The sequence below is a fragment of the Wyeomyia smithii genome, chromosome 3 (genome assembly GCF_029784165.1).
Source record: "Wyeomyia smithii strain HCP4-BCI-WySm-NY-G18 chromosome 3, ASM2978416v1, whole genome shotgun sequence".
Classification (NCBI taxonomy): Eukaryota; Metazoa; Arthropoda; class Insecta; order Diptera; family Culicidae; genus Wyeomyia; species Wyeomyia smithii.
Window position 1 is genome coordinate 157,348,938 of NC_073696.1, and position 20,111 is coordinate 157,369,048.

Sequence of the window (20,111 nt, forward strand, 5' to 3'; positions counted from 1 at the left end):
TGTCTCGCGGAGTATAGCGAACCATTTTAAGGTCAGCGGACAGCTTCCCTTCCCGAAACGGGATAAAACGGAACCTCCCCTTGGAAGGTCTCAGGCTGGGCAATACGATCTCGGCGGGTAGTCTCTCGTAAGAGAGTGGCGCGATTTGAAGCCACCCGCTTATCATCGGGGAGCGATTCGGTCGACCAGCTACAGGCTTTGCCAACTCCTCTCATTTTCGGGACTGCCGTCCGTACTGACCATCATTGCCACTATATTGGCTCCGGTGTCCAGCAATTGAATCTGTCCGTCTTGAGACGTGAAATCTCAACACCTATCAGATTTTTGACGATCGCTTAAAACAAACATTTAAATTAAAAAATTTATTTACAACATGCAAAATCAATAAACAAACAACAAATAGTATCAATAAATTGAATTTTTTAAAATAATTTATACTTATTCTACTAAATAATACTCCGGAGTAATTGAATATGTATAAGTTTAAATTCACCCCATCCTACGTGAAATATTTCACATAACTTGTCGTAGTGGTGATCTACTACATTCTTATCGTTGATCATCGATTGTTATCGGTATGCGTGAGAAAATAACGAAAGATTGAACGAACTGTCAATCGCCTGCCATAAGTGGAAAAATATCTGCAGCTGAAGCACATGGAGTTCCGATGAATTTCTATATTGGAAGTAACCTGAGTGCGCGCAGAGTGATTTTTTTTTATCTAATTTGTTTATTCTTTGTTCAAGATGTTTTGCCAAGGGATCAATGGTGATATTTCAAAAATTCGCTGAGTTCCCATTCATTCTTTCCAATATAGTAGCCCATCATTTGGTGGTAAGAGATCCGGATATGTGATAACCAGTAAGTATGGCTATTGTTTCTCTGTTTCTTTTTCTTCTTTTCAATATTCAGTTGTATGGATTGTAAAATTCGTGATTCCTTTTACTATGCAAAATTGGCTGTGACCCTGATCTTGCTCGTTCGTTACTTCATCCTCACTTCGGTTACGCTCTCAATCTGCGCAATACATTCTCTCCCTGTCAGCATTTCAGATTCAACTTGTTTATTATCTTGCATGCAAGTCAAGCAAATGCATTTTGTGCAGCAAAGAAACACATGTGTATTCCAGGTGTATTCCTTTCAACAAATTCGTTTTCGGTACCATTTGTTCAAAACCCACTTAACATTCATATTTTAAACAATTATTTTTACAAAACCCTTTCTATTCTCCTATTTTCTTCCATAATATATTTTACATAGCTTTTCAGGTATCTACATTATAACTTCAAAGAGGAGGGGGGAAGGGTCATTTTTGGATGAAACATTTTACAACAATTCTCCGCTCCTTCCATTTTTTCATTCAATCGGCTGAATCAGTAAATAATATTGTATTTGTAATTGCATTTTATTATTTTAGATTATGCTTTTAAGTCAGCGGCTTAGAAAACCTCTAAGGATTGACCCTTTAAATCTGAGACCTTATATGAACTACTGCCTTTATTTCCGATGATGATACAGGGTGTATACTGGGGTCCGAGTTTGGCGTTAAAGCGATCACCTGCGGAAGACTGGCGAAAGGTTAGCTTATAAACTCGTTGGCCCACATCAAATGTCGGTGAGTATCGCCTATGCCGAAGGTCATAGCGTCTTTTTGTGTCTTCGTGAGTTTTTTGTGAGTGGTTTTCTACCAAATCGAAGATTTTGTGGTTACATACCCTCAGTCTCTTCATCCTCTCGTCTTCACTATTTTCCTCATCTATTTCCAATCTATGCTGCGAGCCTCTGGTAATGATTTCGTGTTCATAGACTGCACAGTGCGAACTAAATTATGTAGAAGAATGGATGGTATTATTGAGAATATGTTCCATTTCTGAAATTTCTGTATCCCAAAGCTTCTGACCTAACTTAACATAGCTTCTGATCATGGCATTTTTGGTGCGGTTAAGGCATTCGGCTGGGTGTGGTAGTAATACTACACTTTCTCTGAACCTTCTAAACATCTGGCATACATGCGAAAACACGAACTATTCCTCAAGTCATTAGATTTCATGACCTATTTATTTAATTTTACAAATATGTTTACCCGGGCTTAACGCGCTCCTTCGCTTCGCGCAGACTGCGCTAACAATAAAGAGACAGTTCCAACACAACTCTGGTGTGTATAAGTCGATAGCCGAAAGCCCCTAAAAAGTATGCCGCAAGCGTGCTACATGTGTTTGCTTGGTTCTGTGCCTAGCATTGGCCCAGTGCTGGATTTCATATTTTTTTAAAAGATTCTGAAACTCTCGCGACATGAAAGTTGTTGCATTGTCACTGATGATGATTTGCGGTGTGGACAGTTTACGAAACCATTGTTCTTCCAAGATTTTGCATAGGTTTACTGCAGAGATCTTCTTCACGGGAGCAAGTAGGCAGTACTTAGAGAATATGTCCATGACAACTAATAAGTGCGCGTTGCCATGCTTGCTGCGTGGAAGAGATTGAATGTAATCCATACAATTTATCTGGAAAGGTTTTGTAGTGATACGCTGTCCACCCATTGGCGGTGCTGTTGAGACTGTGGAACGTTGGTGAACGCAGCAAACAGTTTTTTGTACCAGCCATCCTCCGGGTCTTCCTCGAGGCTTTCCACAGACCGAGATAGGGCATCAGGTACAACATTTTCTTTGTCTTTTCGATGTCTGATATCTAGATCATACTGTTACAGTGTTATGCTCCAAGTGCTATGCTTATGAGTCCAGAGGACGACCTCCATTTGGCTCGCATTATGAATGTTATTGTGCAGAATCTGTCACTAGGCTAAACCCAATTCCTTCTATATACCCCCTGAACTTTTCCATGCAGCGTAGGGTGGCTAGCCCTTCCTTTTCAGCTGCATGGTAATTCAATTCCGCGCCTTTAAGCTTTTCCGAGTGATAGGCAATTACCTTTTCTTCACCGTTGTGTACCTGTGTGTGAACTCCCGCAATCGCGTTATCGCTAGCACCGGTCTGTACCGTAGAAGGAAGCAAAAAATTTGGATTGGCCATAACAGGGGCTGATATGAGCCTTTCCTTAATGGCTCTAAATTCATTATCGGCTGCCGCATTCCATTGCACCCTCTTTGGCTTGTTTTTCAATAAGTTCGTGAGAGGGTATGTAATTTCACTAAAATGGGCGATAAATCGTCGGTAATAGCTCACCATACCAAGGAATCGCCATAATTGTCTTACCGATTTCGGAACCTGGTATCCCATAATCGCTTGCACGCTATCTGGGTTAGGTCTTTACTTAACCCTTCTTGAGATAAAATATACCCAAGATACGGCAGTTTTTGGCAGCAATATTTTATTTTTTTAATGTTAATGCATGAATTCGCTTCTCGTAAACGTTTTGCTAAGCTGTCAGCTTTTCCATATTTCTTCGTACGTCTGGCTCGCCACGACGATATCGGTCTAACACACGGTCCATTAATTTACTCAGTGTAGCGGGACTGTTAACTAGTCCGAATGGAAGCCAAGTAAATTGGAACAGCCCTCTACCTGGTATAGAAAGGGCAGTGTATTTCCTCGAATTCACATTCAGAGGTATCTATAAAAATGCTTGTTAATGGTCAATAGTCGATAAGTATCGAACTGGCCCTAAGTGACTCAGTATTCGGTTTTGATGTGGTAACGCGTATGCATCTCGCTTCGTTCTCTCATTAGGTTTTCTGGCATCTTAGCACAGTCTAACTTCTGGAGAATCTCTTTTGTAACTGGTGCTACCGGAAGAGACCAGTCTGAGTCTAATGGCTCTGATACGCCATCCCGTAGCATATTGTCCACTGCTTGGTGTATTTTGCGTTGAATCTCAGGACTCCACGGGTAAGGATTCTTCCTGACAGGATCCGCCTCCTTTTCGCCCTCTTTAATTTTAATCACGTGCTCCATCAAGTGTGTCAGCGATAATTTCCCCGGTTCTGCCATCAGAAACAATTTTTTACGTCCTCCAATTCTTCCACCTGATCTTTTGTTGGTGTTTCCTCTATCTCTTCTAAACTCTCGTGAATTTCCTCATCTAAAACATCCATTGCATGATTGCGGGGCGAATACCAAATTTCTGCCAGAAATCATACCCTAACACACACCCTCGGTTAAGCTTTGGAGCGATCAAAACTGGCAGAATTCCGTGATTCCGTTGAACGTAATTGGAATTTCCGTATAGTCCACCACTTCTAAATTTTCTCCGGCAGCAGTCTTCAGATTACCTGAAGCTGGCTCTAATTTTAAATTTAAGGCATTAAATATTGTTTTCGCTCCTAAGCCCAAAACCGTGCGTGCAGCTCCATTGTCCAACAAACCGATCAACTCTATCCCCATTAATTCGATTCTCGTGAATGGCCTGGCGTCACCACTAAGCGTGACGAGCAACGAAGCAATCTTGTCTCGTTTAGGGATTCGCTCAGATACTCTCGAGTATCCTAACTGTCGAAGAATAGTTGATGGTTCCTCTTGCATAACTGATTGAGGTTTTTCAGGCTGCTGTGCCTCAGTGAGCAGTCTGTTTTAGGTTTTTTGATTCGCAATATGGGAAATTTGTTGTTTCGAAATCTGGAAACCCACATTTCTCACAAAACATATGTCTTTTTAGCGACACTCTTGCCAAGAGTGTTTCTCCTCATGGCAGTAAAAACATGTTCCTGGCTTAATTGGTATATACGCATTTACTATCTTCTGTAGTGCACTTGTTCCACTGGGACTTGCCCTACAGTCTCCTGCATTTGTTCTCGGCTTTACATTATATTCTTGTTTCTGAATTTGCTTGTTATTTTGCTGCAGGTAAGAATTTTGCTGTTGTGAATTTTGATTGGTATTACTCTGCTTGCTAGAGAACTTGTTACTATTTTCAAAATTATTCTTATGATTGATATTGTACCCCGGATTGCTATTTCGCCGCTCTCCCAATCTGTTATTGTAATTTCTGCTATTATTATTATATGGTCGTATATGACGGATTCCATCCCAAATCGTCTCAAGGATTGGCAGCACCCTCTCCGAATTGGTTGAAACTTTTTGGGTGTGAAGACATCACCTAATAAAGCATCTCTGCATACTTACTTTTTCCAAAATTAGTCTAGACGGTCTTCTGAAAAGGGTGAAACTTTGTTTTGCCGTTTTTTTGTAAATCAATGTAATTCAAAAACGGTAAATTCTACAAAAAAGTGTTCTATAAGTAACTTTTAGGAAATTGTCTGAATTTTCATAAAAAAATATGGAAAAAATTATATATTAAGTCCTACACTGAAAAAAATGCAATTTAAACACAAAACATCGATTTAAAAAAAATTATCATCTCCGAATTGGCTAAAATTCTTTTTGGTAAAAGACAACATTGTTGGCTATATTTCGTTCATACATCGCAACTTGAGCATATTTGAAGAAAAAAAGTTATTCTCTAAAATAAAAAATTAAAACGCAAACTAAAACTAAGGTATATTATTTTTTCAGTGTAAAACAACCTGATAGAATGAAATACTTGTTATGTTTTGATTATTTTAGTTTTAAACAATTTAAAACAAGTAAATCTCTTCAAACTTCAATATATTATATGTATGCATGTACCTAAAATTCATTGTATTACAGATGTGAATGCTTCTGACATCTTATGAACCTGCCTGATAAATTTACCTATGAAAATGGTGTTAATGTGGAAGAAAAAATCGATTTTTTTACTTTATAATTCAAATGTTTTATTTTCAAACATAATCACTTAGCATCTATTTCTTACCACTTCTAAATACAGTAAATAGTTTTGGATCATCTTCTGAACTAGAATATCTTTTAACTGCTTTTTGATTATTACTAAAAAGTACAAAACTATGAAATTTCTGTGTTTTAGTTATAGGTTTTACTTGACTGAATAGTTCTTCTAGTTCCTCTGACATTTTTGTTGACAATTTAGTTTGTTGTTTGACAATTTAGTTATATTTAGTTATCTGTTGACTAAACTACCCAGTCGTAAAGTTCTCTTGGAGTTTTAATAGTATTTCCGTAATCTCAGGCAAAACTTGCTCTCTTTGCCATTCGTTTGAGAGTACTTTCGATTGCGTCACAGGGACCTTTCCCATGTGAAAAAGTGCCACTCTACTTCTAATTTATGTCTTAATTTGAAATCACACAGGCTCGCAATTTTTTTTTCGTTTTTATAATGAGCAGCTGCTCCATCTGACATATAAATAACTTTTTTGAAATTTTTGTAGCAGTCAAAATACCAGCAGCAGCACTCCTCTCGGGAGAAAATTACCTACCGCGTTTGGGTTACCTATGTTCTACAGCGGCCACGTGCTTCACGCAGGATTTTGCTTCCAGAGTCAAAAACAACACTCAAACACTGGTTCTACTATTACCTAATTTATTGACATTACACATTTACACAACATAACAAGTATTTCATTCTATCAAGATGTTTTACACTAAAAAAATAATATACCTTGGTTTTAGTTTCATTTTCATTTTTTATTTTAGAGAATAACTATTTTTCCTTAAATATGCTCAAGTTGCAATGTATGAACGAAATGTGGCCAACAATGTTTTTTTTTTCTTCACCTATCGTTTATTTGACACGGCACAAATACAATTTAATGTTTAACGGCGCCAATTATATCTGATGACTTAAAATCTTTAAGCAAATTTTTTATCTTCGCTGCCGACTACGAGCTGAAATTAAGTCTATCTTAAAACTAGCATATATTTTTCAATCAATATTTTGTAGTTGAATGGTCGTCTGATGATCGTTGAATGGCCATGAATATGCAGCATGTATGGATTTGTTCTGCTAAGCCACGATGTCTTGAGCTGGGACAGGGGCTTGTAATCCTCGGGTCCTGGAAGTAGTGTGCGGGGTTCAGTTGCTGGTTATGGTTCGTTGTTGTTGTTCGCTGTTGTTCAAGCCAAGATATCACGAAAGGCCTCGGGTTCTCAGGTCCTGGCGGATTCATGTGGGGTTCAGTTGCTGATTCCAAAATCGAGGTCTATGACGTGTTCTTGCCGTTTTGTTGAATGTGGATGGAAAGGAATGGGACTAGACTGGGGCGTAGATGGATTTCAGGAAGGGACATGTAGGGTAGGTCACGACTCGCCAGAACATCACGAACAGGAACAGCTGGTCCTCTACCCTCGGCCCAGAGGGAAGTTATTAATTTAGACCTGGCGTCACGGTGTACAGGGCATGACCAAACAACGTGTTCTATGTCGTGATAACCTTCACCACAGGCACAGATACAACTTTCCCCGAGCCCAATACGACGGAGATGCGTATCAAATCTATAGTGATTGGACATAAGCCGCGACATCACGCAAATGAAATCTCGACCTACATCCAACCCCTTGAACCACGGGCTCGTCGATACCTTGGGGATAATGGAATGTAACCACCTTCCCAGTTCCCCGGCCAACAATGTTGTCTTGCATCAAAAATTTTTTAGCCAATTCGGAGATGACCATATTTTTTAAATCGATGTTTTGTGTTTAAATTGCATTTTTTTCAGTGTAGAAGTTGTAATATAATTTTTTCATATTTTTTTTATGAAAATTTAGACAATTTCCTAAAAGTTACTTATAGAACACTTTTTTATAGGATTTACCGTTTTTGAATTATATTGATTTACAAAAAATCGGCAAAAACAGTTTCGCCCTTTTCAGAAGACAGTCTAGACTAATTTTGGAAAAAGTGAGTATGCGGAGATGCTTAATTGGGTGATGTCTTTACACCCAAAAAGTTTCAACCAATTCGGAGAGGGTGCTGCCAACCGCGGGTTCATTTGGCGCGAGATCCGTCATATGTTGTTCATTAATTTCTTCTACGTGAGCTCTCTGCATGTCCCTGTCATATTCCCTTCTTCGATAGAGTTGCCAATTAATAGCATCAAACCGTTTACCGAACTCTCGCATTTTAGGAATAGAAGTGATGTTAGCTGCGAACATGGCAGTTTTGCAATCGTCTCTCGTGTTTCTGAACAACGTATTAAACTTTCGAGTTTCCTCCCAGGGCTAAGACATGCTCCTAAAAATTCTCACCATGTCAAGTTAAAAATCTTGGATTTTTTTTCTTGGACCCTGCTTTCTTGCACTTGCTAGACTTTCGTACTGATAGTCAATGTCCACTGGTAAAAATTCATTTTTCAATTCACATACTAAGTTCTCCCACGATATCAACTCGTTATTCCCATTGATTTCCATATACCAACTTCTAGCTTTTCGCGTAAACTGGTTGCGGATAAGAATAGCTCCTTGCTCGAAAAGCCTTCAGACCTGGCTAAACTCTACCTCTTTTAAAAACCATTTTCATATTTCACGGACCATTTATAAATCGAAAATCGGTTGGAATTTGTTCGTGTTTCACCTACTCGTTCGTTATCGGTTTTTCCCTGATTTTAGGAAATCTTCTCGTTTAGACTGATTTGTTACCCATGCTTTCCAAAGAACTACACCTTCTTTTTATCCAATCTACAAAATTTTTCGACTGATTGTCACTTACATGCTGTTCAGGTTTTTCCGCTACATGCATGCTATTCACGCCTTTACCTTTGTCTCGCTCTGAACATTCTTCACTTTTCTCTTTTTGTGTTTCTAACGCTTCAATCCGACTAAGCAATCGTTCTACCATCATCTAATAATCATTTTCCAAAGTCAACTGATGTTGTTTTCGTTTTCGCGGTGTAGCGACACTCGGACTACACTTTTGACACCGCAAATGTTTTATTTCACTTTCCGGACTACACTTTTTCTGACTCTGACTACCTTTTTTCTGTCCCGGACTACACCCGAAAAAAGCAGAGTGTACTGTAGGAAGTTACTAACACATTCACACGTATGTGTCAACATTGGTTTGTTTTGGTTCTCGTTCGACGTGATCAAGTGTCAGGTAATTATTTTTTCAACACGACCAAAAACAAAACAAGTTGACAGCTATCCCATTATTAAGCATACCAATGCAACTACACTGAAAATGTTTTATTTGAAGCTGCAAAGTGTAGTTCGGAAAAAGTGTAGCTACACCTCGAAAACGAATTCGACATGAGCTACCCTATTTCTATCACACTCAACGTTTTCACCCCCTACTGCCCCGGAGCAAATTTGTCTGTGAGGCCCTTTTTTCTTGAAACATTTGGAGGTAACGTCCTGGAAGGTGACATGAGCTTGCAAACGCTCCATGCGAAAGAAAATATGAATCAGTCTCGTTTTCAATATTTGACTGGGTGCTTCTTTACGGCTTCTGTTTTCCAATTGAGTTTTTATCATTTCTAACTTTTCTTCTAACTTCTCTCAAGGATGTCCAACATTTTCTAAGATTCTTATTCGGTTTCTCTCTTTCAGTTTTGAGGAATCCACGCAACTTTTGTTACTGTTTGCTACGCGATTCACTCATCGTTTCTGCACCACGAATCTGCAATTCGTGATCCAGTTCATCGTTGGTCAAATGGGCAACGTTCATCGTGTGATATTTCGTATAAAAATGTTGCTGTTCCATTGCCAAACTTGTAACAAACACACTCAAGCCACTGAAGGTTGATTAAGGAAAATAAAGATAGGTTTTCTTTGCGTTATTTTCTCACACCGAAATTAAATCCTAAGAACAAATTTAAAAACAAAATGATAATTATGCCTAGTTTGCTGTTAGTTTAAACGATCGTATACCTTTCAAAACTTTCGGACGTCAAAACCCCTTTTAAAAACAAATTTAAGTTTCACTCGCAGTGTAAATTTCAACAATTCTGCCACTTAGGGCATCTTCAGCGGTGGTCTATTTTGTAAACAACTTTATACTAGATTTACATTAGCGAAACCTGAATAGAAGCAGCTAATATAGACCAACTTTTCGTTCTCCGCACCGGTGTTGTATATCTTGTACCGCTGACATCTGTCACACTGTCAACAATTCAATACCATCAGTTTATGAGACTTGTTATAATAAAAAGCACTCAATATATAACAAACGGAAATTCGATAGTTTTTACGCACATTAAACGATTACTTTGGCAAGACACATCATATCCCCAAGACTTTATGGATTTGACGAGCGTCAGTGACATTTCTCCGGATGGATTGGTGCGATCGAAAAATTTCTGCTACAAGTAGGGCTTTGGAGGATAGCGAAAAATATTTGATCGCGTAGATGTTCATCTTCCGTTTTCTTCTAATCAATCTTTCAGAATCTTGTAGTTCTTCAAAGTTGTGTTCGGTTTTGAGCATAATGAAACAAGGCTCCATTTTGAACGTTTTGAGTCCAGTGTCATCGAGGAACATTTTTCTGGCCTCTTAAGGTCTCCTCTAGTCCCACTACAATTAAGCCGATTAACAAAAAGCCAACATATTTGTCATCCTGGTGGCTAAGTTGAACCTACGGTTATGGTCTTCCAAAATTCCCCCTTTTGCTGGTCGGTTTCCTTGAAGCCAAAAACGACAAACCTGTTCATTTTCTTCTTCAGAAAACCCACAAAAATGAATTGTGAATTGTCATAAAAAATCTTTGTTTTGTTTATTCCCCAACACTTGCAAAACGCTGGGAAATAGTTAAAAAGAGGTATTCAATTAAAATATGCCATTTTACCCACCTATTGGTAGCGTACAAAAGGTTTTAGAACGATCTATTTCTTGTTCCAAAAAGGGACAAAAATAGACCAAAACGTATAGGGTAACGGACCTATAAATCGCCCACTTTATTCATGACTAACCAGTTAAACGTTATACTTTTTTATGTGTTACTTCGATGATGTGCAGTATGTACTGTATAGTGCACAATAAACATTGTGTTACACATTCGGGTTGCTTTACAGCTAAAATAACTTACCTAGTCGAGTTAAATAGAAATTTCCTGATGGATGTCCGAACCCCTAAATTCGACCCCGAAAATCCTAATTTCGTTCACCTAAGGATCCATTTTTCGTCCACCTCGAAAATATGACAAAAACAGCTGTTAAATGAACCGTGAAAAGCATTTATTTTATAAATTACCAGCTGATTACCCCGCCTTCCATGTTAGCTCTTGTTGTTATGGTGGCTTAGAAATTATTTCGGTCTGGTTTTTTGATATTCTATGTTACTATTGAACCTATCATTTCAAACTGGATTGTAAGAAGATCATGTTGTCAATAATGAGTCAATCTATGGTTTATTCTTCTATAACAATCAATCTTATATCGAAAAATACTTATGTCAAGTTTGGTCTAGCTGTTCCGCAATGAACATGAATCATATATTCAAATACACCGCTATTTTTATATTAAAAGATTTTAAAAGCTCTTAGTTGTTTCAATGGATGTTTTTGATAGATCTTCAATTTAAAAATGAACCAGTTCCCGCAACTTTTCCAAACGTATTTTGAACTCTCCGCTATCAAATCATTATTATTATTGCTACATCAAGAAGCGGGGGGTGAAAACAAACAATCGATCAAAGCGAATTTTTGAAGTGCTTCTCTAAAATGTTTTCACGAAAATCCAAAAATCGCTGGAAATGCAACATTAGCCACAGATATTTCTAAAACATCTAAATAGTAATCGATAACGGTGGTTTATTATGTATGCAGAGTACCGGAAAACGTCGATTTACTTTTCGTAAACAGGAAATCGCCGTGTCGAGCTTCAAAATGACATCGGACACCGATTCTAAGTTTCCGAGCATGATCTTTTTTCTAGATGGTTATCCCTTTCTTTCCTTTCAATTCTATGACTATCAGCTCTGTGAAAAACACACGTATACCAAGTTTGATGGAAATCAATACAAGCATTCAAAGGTTATGTTGAAATATACATGCATACAAATCTTGATTTTTATATAAAAAGCCCATATCAAGCTTGTGTCGGAAACGTTGTTATTATTTTCCACTTGGGTTGTTATTCACAGACAGGGCGAAAATTAGGCACATATCATATTCCCAAAACAGAGATTCGCCCACGGCGAAATATGGAACCGAGGCAAGTAATGTGACCCATTTTTCGTCTCTTAATAATTATGAAAAATCTTCAGAAAAATCGATATTTTTGTTATAACTAACATGAAATCATTAAAATCACATTCAGGAAATTTCAAATGCCTATAAAAAATACAATATGCTCATAGTTTGAAGTACATTTCCGCTTAGAAATATTTAGCACTCGTTTCTGAAAACCAAAAGAAAATCAGTCTGACAACTGGCAGACGCTCCATTGATAGCTCGTAAAATAGTAAAATATTATTACCATGAATCACGTACCAGCGTTAAAGATATCATGAGATTTCAAGCTTGAGAGTAGCGGATATAAATTATTTGTCTCTGAACATTCAAAAGCATTAATATCGTGAGGATCCATTGGAGGGCGAAATATGGTGCCCGGACGAAATATGGTTCCTCTACCCTATCAGTTTCAAATTATTTCAATTTAGATCTGGTATAAAACAAAATTTACACCACTAGTGCAGCAGTGAATTTGAGTTTGTTCCAAAAAAATAGAACAAAACAACGATTTGAATCACCGCTGAAGATGCCCTCATTAACGAAAATTAGGTTATGTGCGCACGGATGTTTTCCCAGAGAAGTACGTACTAAACAGCTGTTTTTCAAGCAATTCGAAACGATGGTAAGTGAATTTTTGTTGGGCGCCAAAGTGTAAGTTGCCAGTAGTCCCAACCGTGAGCGTTGGTGAGACTCCCTTGAAAATGCCTCAAGGTCGGCACGCTTATTCTTGATTTTCGCGGCTTATCTGGGAAATGCTTGAAATGCCGAAACACGTATTAGGCTAATAACAAATTTTTATTCTCACAACTCTTGCCTCCCACTTCCTTATAATCTATCTAACCTTGTCTTCTCTCTTTCGGGGCCCCTTTTCTTTCTCTGCTTCCGCCACCTTTTGCCACCAATCCGCAGCCGTCTGACGCGATTCCCACCACCTCTACCGCCAGCAACCACAGCAATTCCGCGACCTTAGCCGCCCTCGCTGGTGAACAATGAAGCGTTGAACTTGCGGTGTGGTTAAATCCGGCCCAATCCTGGACGATGAGTTTCCGGACGATTTTTCCTAAAACCTTGCACTGCGGGTTTCCAAATTTAAATTTCGGGATTCTGGGGAATTGAAAATAAATTTTCCATCAGCTTTCTGGCGAGGGCACTCTTCGGCTAAACGGCGTAGGGCGGCTTGGCTTACCTGCTCCACAAATTTCACTCTTGATCACTACTATTAATTCCCCTTTAATTTGCTTTCAATTTTGACGGTCTGTTTCGATCTACCGACTTTTGTGTTTTAAGAGTGATCAAGATTAGATTCTCGCTCGGATCAACAGGTTATTGCCCTACGCCAACGGTCATTGCCCTCGCCAAGTAAATAAGCAGCTCTCTCCCGCCAGATCCTACTTAGTCCTCCCTCCATCGCGGCTCCATTTCGCCTGTCTCCTGGTGGCAGGATACACTAACTTGATGGGTGGGTGGCTGCGTTCGTGTGGTGAACCGGTCGATCGCTGGGTGGCATGGGCGTCAGGACGGTAACATCAACATACACAAACATTTACCAGTTATTTAAGACTAACAGAGTTAAAAGGAGATACATTTACGCGAACAATCTCATAAACCTTCTAAGTGGAGGCTACCAACGCTTACAGATTTTTATAATAATTAACATGTGGATCAAAAGTAATCAAAAAAACGTGATCCGGAAGCTGTTAAAACTCTTTCATTTGTCTTAGAGATGACTGGACTGATTTTCACAAAATTAGTATTGTATAGAAGGACTAGTTGCGCTATAAGACCCCGTTGAACTTTGTTGTAATCGGACTGTAACTTTGTCCGTTATGTGAAAAAATGTGAAATCACGTTTATGAGAGGAAACATATTCCAAGGACTGTTAAAACTCATTCATTTTTCTCAGAGATGGTTGAATCGATTTTCACAAAACTGTACAAAATTGGAATCAAATGAACGTTAAAACCTTCAAAACCTGTAACCAATGAATTTCCTAATGATTGAACACGTGGTTCAAAAGTAATGTACTCCGAAGACTTTTTAAACTCACTCACTTTCCTTTGAGTTTATTTTTATTGCTTTATTAGGGTGGCTTTCAGCCATAAGCTGGTTCGTCGCCGTTTCCCTCGGAGATGGCTGGACTGATTTCACGGTTCTTGCCTCAAAGAGTCTAAATTATTTTATTACAGCCAGACTTTCACTATAACCATAATGTATCAAATTATAAAAATAACGGAAGTCTCTTATCTCAAAGATTACATAACTTATTTGAACATAACAGGTGATTACGAACGGGTTGTCTCTAACAAATAATTTCATATTAATTTATGATGTGGTTCAAAAGATTTGTAAAGAAACGTGACCCAAAGACATACAAAACCAACTGCTTAGCGAACTCTGCAGGTTGTTTTTCGAACTAAATTTCCATTTTTACCAACGGCTTTTCCCGTTAACACGCAAGTTCATTAAGCAGACAGTATATGAAGTAGAGAGAACGAAAATTAAGCGAACTGGAAATATGATACAGGTTTGGAAAAATATACCGCGTCCCGTCGGAATTGTCCATAAGAATTCAAAATCTGATAGATTTCCTGTCAAAGCAGGTGTGCCTCAAGGTTCATTCTTGGGTCCAGTCCGTAAAAGGATAAAGTTTTCGTTTCATATGCAGTCGATTCGATTCATATGCAGTTGATATGCAGTCGAAAATCTCTCCCAATGTTCCTAAAACTCCAATGATAATTTTTCCCCATAAGACTATGGCTTCTTTCCTCAAGCCAAACAGTAATCACGTTGTCAAGATGAATGGGGTTATTTTAAGTTGGTCTGACAAGGTTAAGTACTTGGGATGGGACTAATTTACTATGAAAAACTTATTTTCAAAGAGCACATTGAGAGTATACAAGCCAAGTGCATCAAATATAGAGACAAATCGCGCGAAATGACCGTTGGTCGAATGTCGACCATTTTTGATTTGAATGAAACTTTGCACACGTATTTAGCTTAGCAAACTGAGCATTTTGCACAGGTGGAGAGATTTTTTACACCCATGAGTTACATTCTAAAAGGGCGTATGCCTTTTGGCACAGGTTTTATTCGAAGCATTGTAGCCCAGAAACCGTTGGTTGTATAGAAAAACTGTCTGAGAATGAGTTGTAGGGAATTAAAAATGCACCATAAAAAAACACTGTACAAAAAAAAATTTTTTTGACCAAAAAAAATTAAAAATTAACATTAAATTTCAATTTAAAAAAAAAAAGAGTCGAACTTTTGTTTTATTTTTTTTTTTAAGAAACTTGACGTTAATACGCAACTTTTTAAAAAAAGTCCAGGATGGAGAAATGAAAAATATTTTTTTTATGGTAGATTAATTTTTTTATAAAAATTCTAATTTAAACATTTTTCAAAATATTTGTATTCTGATGATTTTAAAAGATGCAGAAAGTCATTTTGAATCAAAAAGCTCTTGATAGTAAACATTTAAAAGGCATCGGTTTTCGAGTTATTTTGAATTTAAGCTCGAAAAATTATTAATATTTCGGAAAATACACGTTTTTCTTAATTTGTCCATGGTTCTCCAGCAAAAACCATACGTTCATTGGAATGCTTGATCAAAAATATACAATTCATTCTTTGACAACAAAACGATTGGATAAATAACTCAAGCGCTAAACCTTAGCCTTCCTACACGTTCCCCCTTGCCGAATGTTTTATAAAAAAATATGTTCGTCGTGCAACACTATCACTTGTTACTAATAATAACTGTTTGTAAAGTACGCAACCAATAACTACTGGGTTACCTATATCTGTTTTCGTATATAAATACGATTGCACTACTCCAGATATGTTAGTAACAGTTTGCATTTTGTGAAGATGAATAAAGTGAAAATGGAACACACCAAGCCCACATGCTGTAAACCCTTTCCTGATCATCGGTGCTCATCAAGCTTACGCAAATTAAAAATAACGTTATTGCAAAATTAAAAATATTGAACAGTCAAGCTCATTTTAAAACGTCTTTATCAATTTGTGATTCGTGTAGTTATTGGAATGATAGTCAAGCCACCATTCAGCCCTTCGTTGTTTACTATTCAAATCTGGAACACTTAAGAATATCAGCTTCATCATAATATCGGAAGTACTCCATCATGATACTGTTGCGGTTCAGGTCTTTATTGCCAAATTAATGAGTTTTTTGAAAACAAGAATAGAGTTGAAGAAAGCGATATTAATGTCTGATGGAGCTGCCTCACAATATAATATTTTTTTTTTTCTTCACAAATTAATATTATATATATATATATATATATATATATATATATATATATATATATATATATATATATATATATATATATATATATATATATATATATATATATATATATATATATATATATATATATATATATATATATATATATATATATATATACCTCCGCAGAGCGTGTCTTCAAGCAAGAAGAAGGATTCAACGTGCGCGAACCGACGAAGAAAGGGAAGATCGTCGAGGGGCATTCAGTTCCACAAGAGCGGCGCTTAAGAGAGCAATAAAAGCTAGTAAACGTGCGTGCTTCGAAAGACTGTGCGCTAGTGCCAACACTAACCCGTGGGGTAACGCCTATAGGATGGTGATGGCCAAGTCTAAGGGTGCGATGGCGCCCGCAGAAAAATCACCAGCGATGCTTGAGCGGATCATAGAGGGGCTCTTTCCACGCCACGAGCCAAATCCTTGGCCTCCGGCTGGCGAGTCACTTCACCGACGTTCCAGTATCTCAAACTCAGACCAGAGGTGGTCGGCCAACCTGCCGAACATCCAATATATGAGTGACGGCGTTAGCCGTGCCGAGGCAGAGGAGGCGGAAACGGTTACGAATGAGGAACTCATCGCGATCGCCCACTCCCTGAAGGTGAGTAAGGCACCGGGGTTGGATCATCAACATACACAAACATTTACCAGTTATTTAAGACTAACAGAGTTAAAAGGAGATACATTTACGCGAACAATCTCATAAACCTTCTAAGTGGAGGCTACCAACGCTTACAGATTTTTATAATAATTAACATGTGGATCAAAAGTAATCAAAAAAACGTGATCCGGAAGCTGTTAAAACTCTTTCATTTGTCTTAGAGATGACTGGACTGATTTTCACAAAATTAGTATTGTATAGAAGGACTAGTTGCGCTATAAGACCCCGTTGAACTTTGTTGTAATCGGACTGTAACTTTGTCCGTTATGTAAAAAAATGTGAAATCACGTTTATGAGAGGAAACATATTCCAAGGACTGTTAAAACTCATTCATTTTTCTCAGAGATGGTTGAATCGATTTTCACAAAACTGTACAAAATTGGAATCAAATGAACGTTAAAACCTTCAAAACCTGTAACCAATGAATTTCCTAATGATTGAACACGTGGTTCAAAAGTAATGTACTCCGAAGACTTTTTAAACTCACTCACTTTCCTTTGAGTTTATTTTTATTGCTTTATTAGGGTGGGTTTCAGCCATAAGCTGGTTCGTCGCCGTTTCCCTCGGAGATGGCTGGACTGATTTCACGGTTCTTGCCTCAAAGAGTCTAAATTATTTTATTACAGCCAGACTTTCACTATAACCATAATGTATCAAATTATAAAAATAACGGAAGTCTCTTATCTTAAAGATTACATAACTTATTTGAACATAACAGGTGATTACGAACAACGATTACGAAAACCTATATCTGTTTTCGTATATAAATACGATTGCACTACTCCAGATATGTTAGTAACAGTTTGCATTTTGTGAAGATGAATAAAGTGAAAATGGAACACACCAAGCCCACATGCTGTAAACCCTTTCCTGATCATCGGTGCTCATCAAGCTTACGCAAATTAAAAATAACGTTATTGCAAAATTAAAAATATTGAACAGTCAAGCTCATTTTAAAACGTCTTTATCAATTTGTGATTCGTGTAGTTATTGGAATGATAGTCAAGCCACCATTCAGCCCTTCGTTGTTTACTATTCAAATCTGGAACACTTAAGAATATCAGCTTCATCATAATATCGGAAGTACTCCATCATGATACTGTTGCGGTTCAGGTGTTTATTGCCAAATTAATGAGTTTTTTGAAAACAAGAATAGAGTTGAAGAAAGCGATATTAATGTCTGATGGAGCTGCCTCACAATATAATATATTTTTTTTTTCTTCACAAATTAATATTATATATATATATATATATATATATATATATATATATATATATATTATATATATATATATATATATATATATATATATATATATATATATATATATATATATATATATATATATATATATATATATATATATATATATATATATATATATATATATATATTTTTTTTTTCTTCACAAATTAATATTATATATATATATATATATATATATATATATATATATATATATATATATATATATATATATATATATATATATATATATATATATATATATATATATATATATATATATATATATATATATATATATATATATATATACCTCCGCAGAGCGTGTCTTCAAGCAAGAAGAAGGATTCAACGTGCGCGAACCGACGAAGAAAGGGAAGATCGTCGAGGGGCATTCAGTTCCATAAGAGCGGCGCTTAAGAGAGCAATAAAAGCTAGTAAACGTGTGTGCTTCGAAAGACTGTGCGCTAAAGTGCAAACGGTCTGTCGAGTAACCAGTTCGGCTTCCGAAAAGGCAAGTCTACGGTGGATGCTATTCTGTCCGTCACCAAAACAGCAGAGGTAGCACTCCAGCGTAAAAGATGGGGCGTTCGCTATGGCGCAATCGTCACGTTGGACGTGAAAAATGCGTTCAATAGTGTTAGCTGGGATTCCATAGCCCACTCGCTTCGGAAACTAGACATTCCGATGTCTTTGTACAGGATTCTGGAAAATTATTTCCAGAATCGTGTGCTAGTTTACAGCACAGACGAGGGTCAAAAATGTGTCCCAATTACCGCAGGGGTTCCACAAGGTTCCATCCTGGGCCCGGTACTGTGGAATATCATGTACGATGAAGTGCTGAAACTAAAGCTCCCCCAAGGGGTTGTGATCGTTGGATTTGCGGACGACATCACACTTGTGGTCTACGGCGAGTCGATCGAGGAGGTTGAGTTGACGACTTCGCACTCTATAAGCGTCGTCGAGGACTGGATGCGCTCCAAAAAACTGGAGCTGGCGCGTCATAAGACGGAGATTTCAGTTGTCAATAACCGCAAGTCGAAGCAACAGCAACATATATATATATATATATATATATATATATATATATATATATATATATATATATATATATATATATATATATATATATATATATATATATATATATATATATATATGGCAGAGCTGTATGCCACCACGGGTCGGTAACTGGCGATCACCGAAGGCCACGGAAGTGCTCACTGCTAGCAAGCAGTCCCGGACCATCAGCGGGAGCTAGCCTAGGTCGTGGCGAGATTCAGGCACTGGGCCGCTGAATTCTCGCAAAAGCCACACTGGCCGGAAGCAGCTCCGACGGAGCGAGTAGTGCCGCTCCCACCACCCAAATGCACTATACCGCCCATTGGGACTGATGCCAGTAATGTTCCCAATTACGGCAACTGGTCGCATCACTATAGGATACGAGTCGGATTTCGTTTTCGTACCATGATTTTGGGCTGGCACCTGCGCCGAGCTCCCTTAGTAATGTCGTGTGATAACGGCTTGAAACGGCGAGATTACAACCGGTGCAGGGGTCTCCGTCCCGTAAAACCTGGCAGGCCTTCCAGTACGTTCCGAGTCCATTGCCTGGTGGGAACCAGGCAGGAGTAGGATCAGATGTCTTTTCCTGACTTGCGCCGGTCGGGGGTGTCATAGTTGCCCATAAGGCGCTATGGCAGCCGCCCCTAGCCATGGCCTCACTGCTCCGGCATAGACTACCTTGGGACCATTTAGGCGACTACTCCATTATGGATAAGGATAGCGGCTGGTAGGGGGACCCAATTAACAAGAATGCAGAAAAACAAAACTCTGGAGATGGGGGCAGATGGGTTGGAAAACCCATTTGCGCGAGGTGGCATCCAGCGGTCTCCGCCTAGAAAAGTGGAGACGGATGCAGTGAAGGTCGCCTGCGAAGACGGTAAAGG

The 20,111-nt window shown here is 38.1% G+C and overlaps 1 protein-coding gene across 1 annotated transcript in view; it reads left to right on the forward strand.

Moving 5' to 3' along the window:
- Nucleotides 1-20,111, forward strand: part of LOC129729990 (uncharacterized) — a 329,594-nt gene that overhangs the window by 210,351 nt on the left and 99,132 nt on the right. The window lies entirely within an intron of this gene.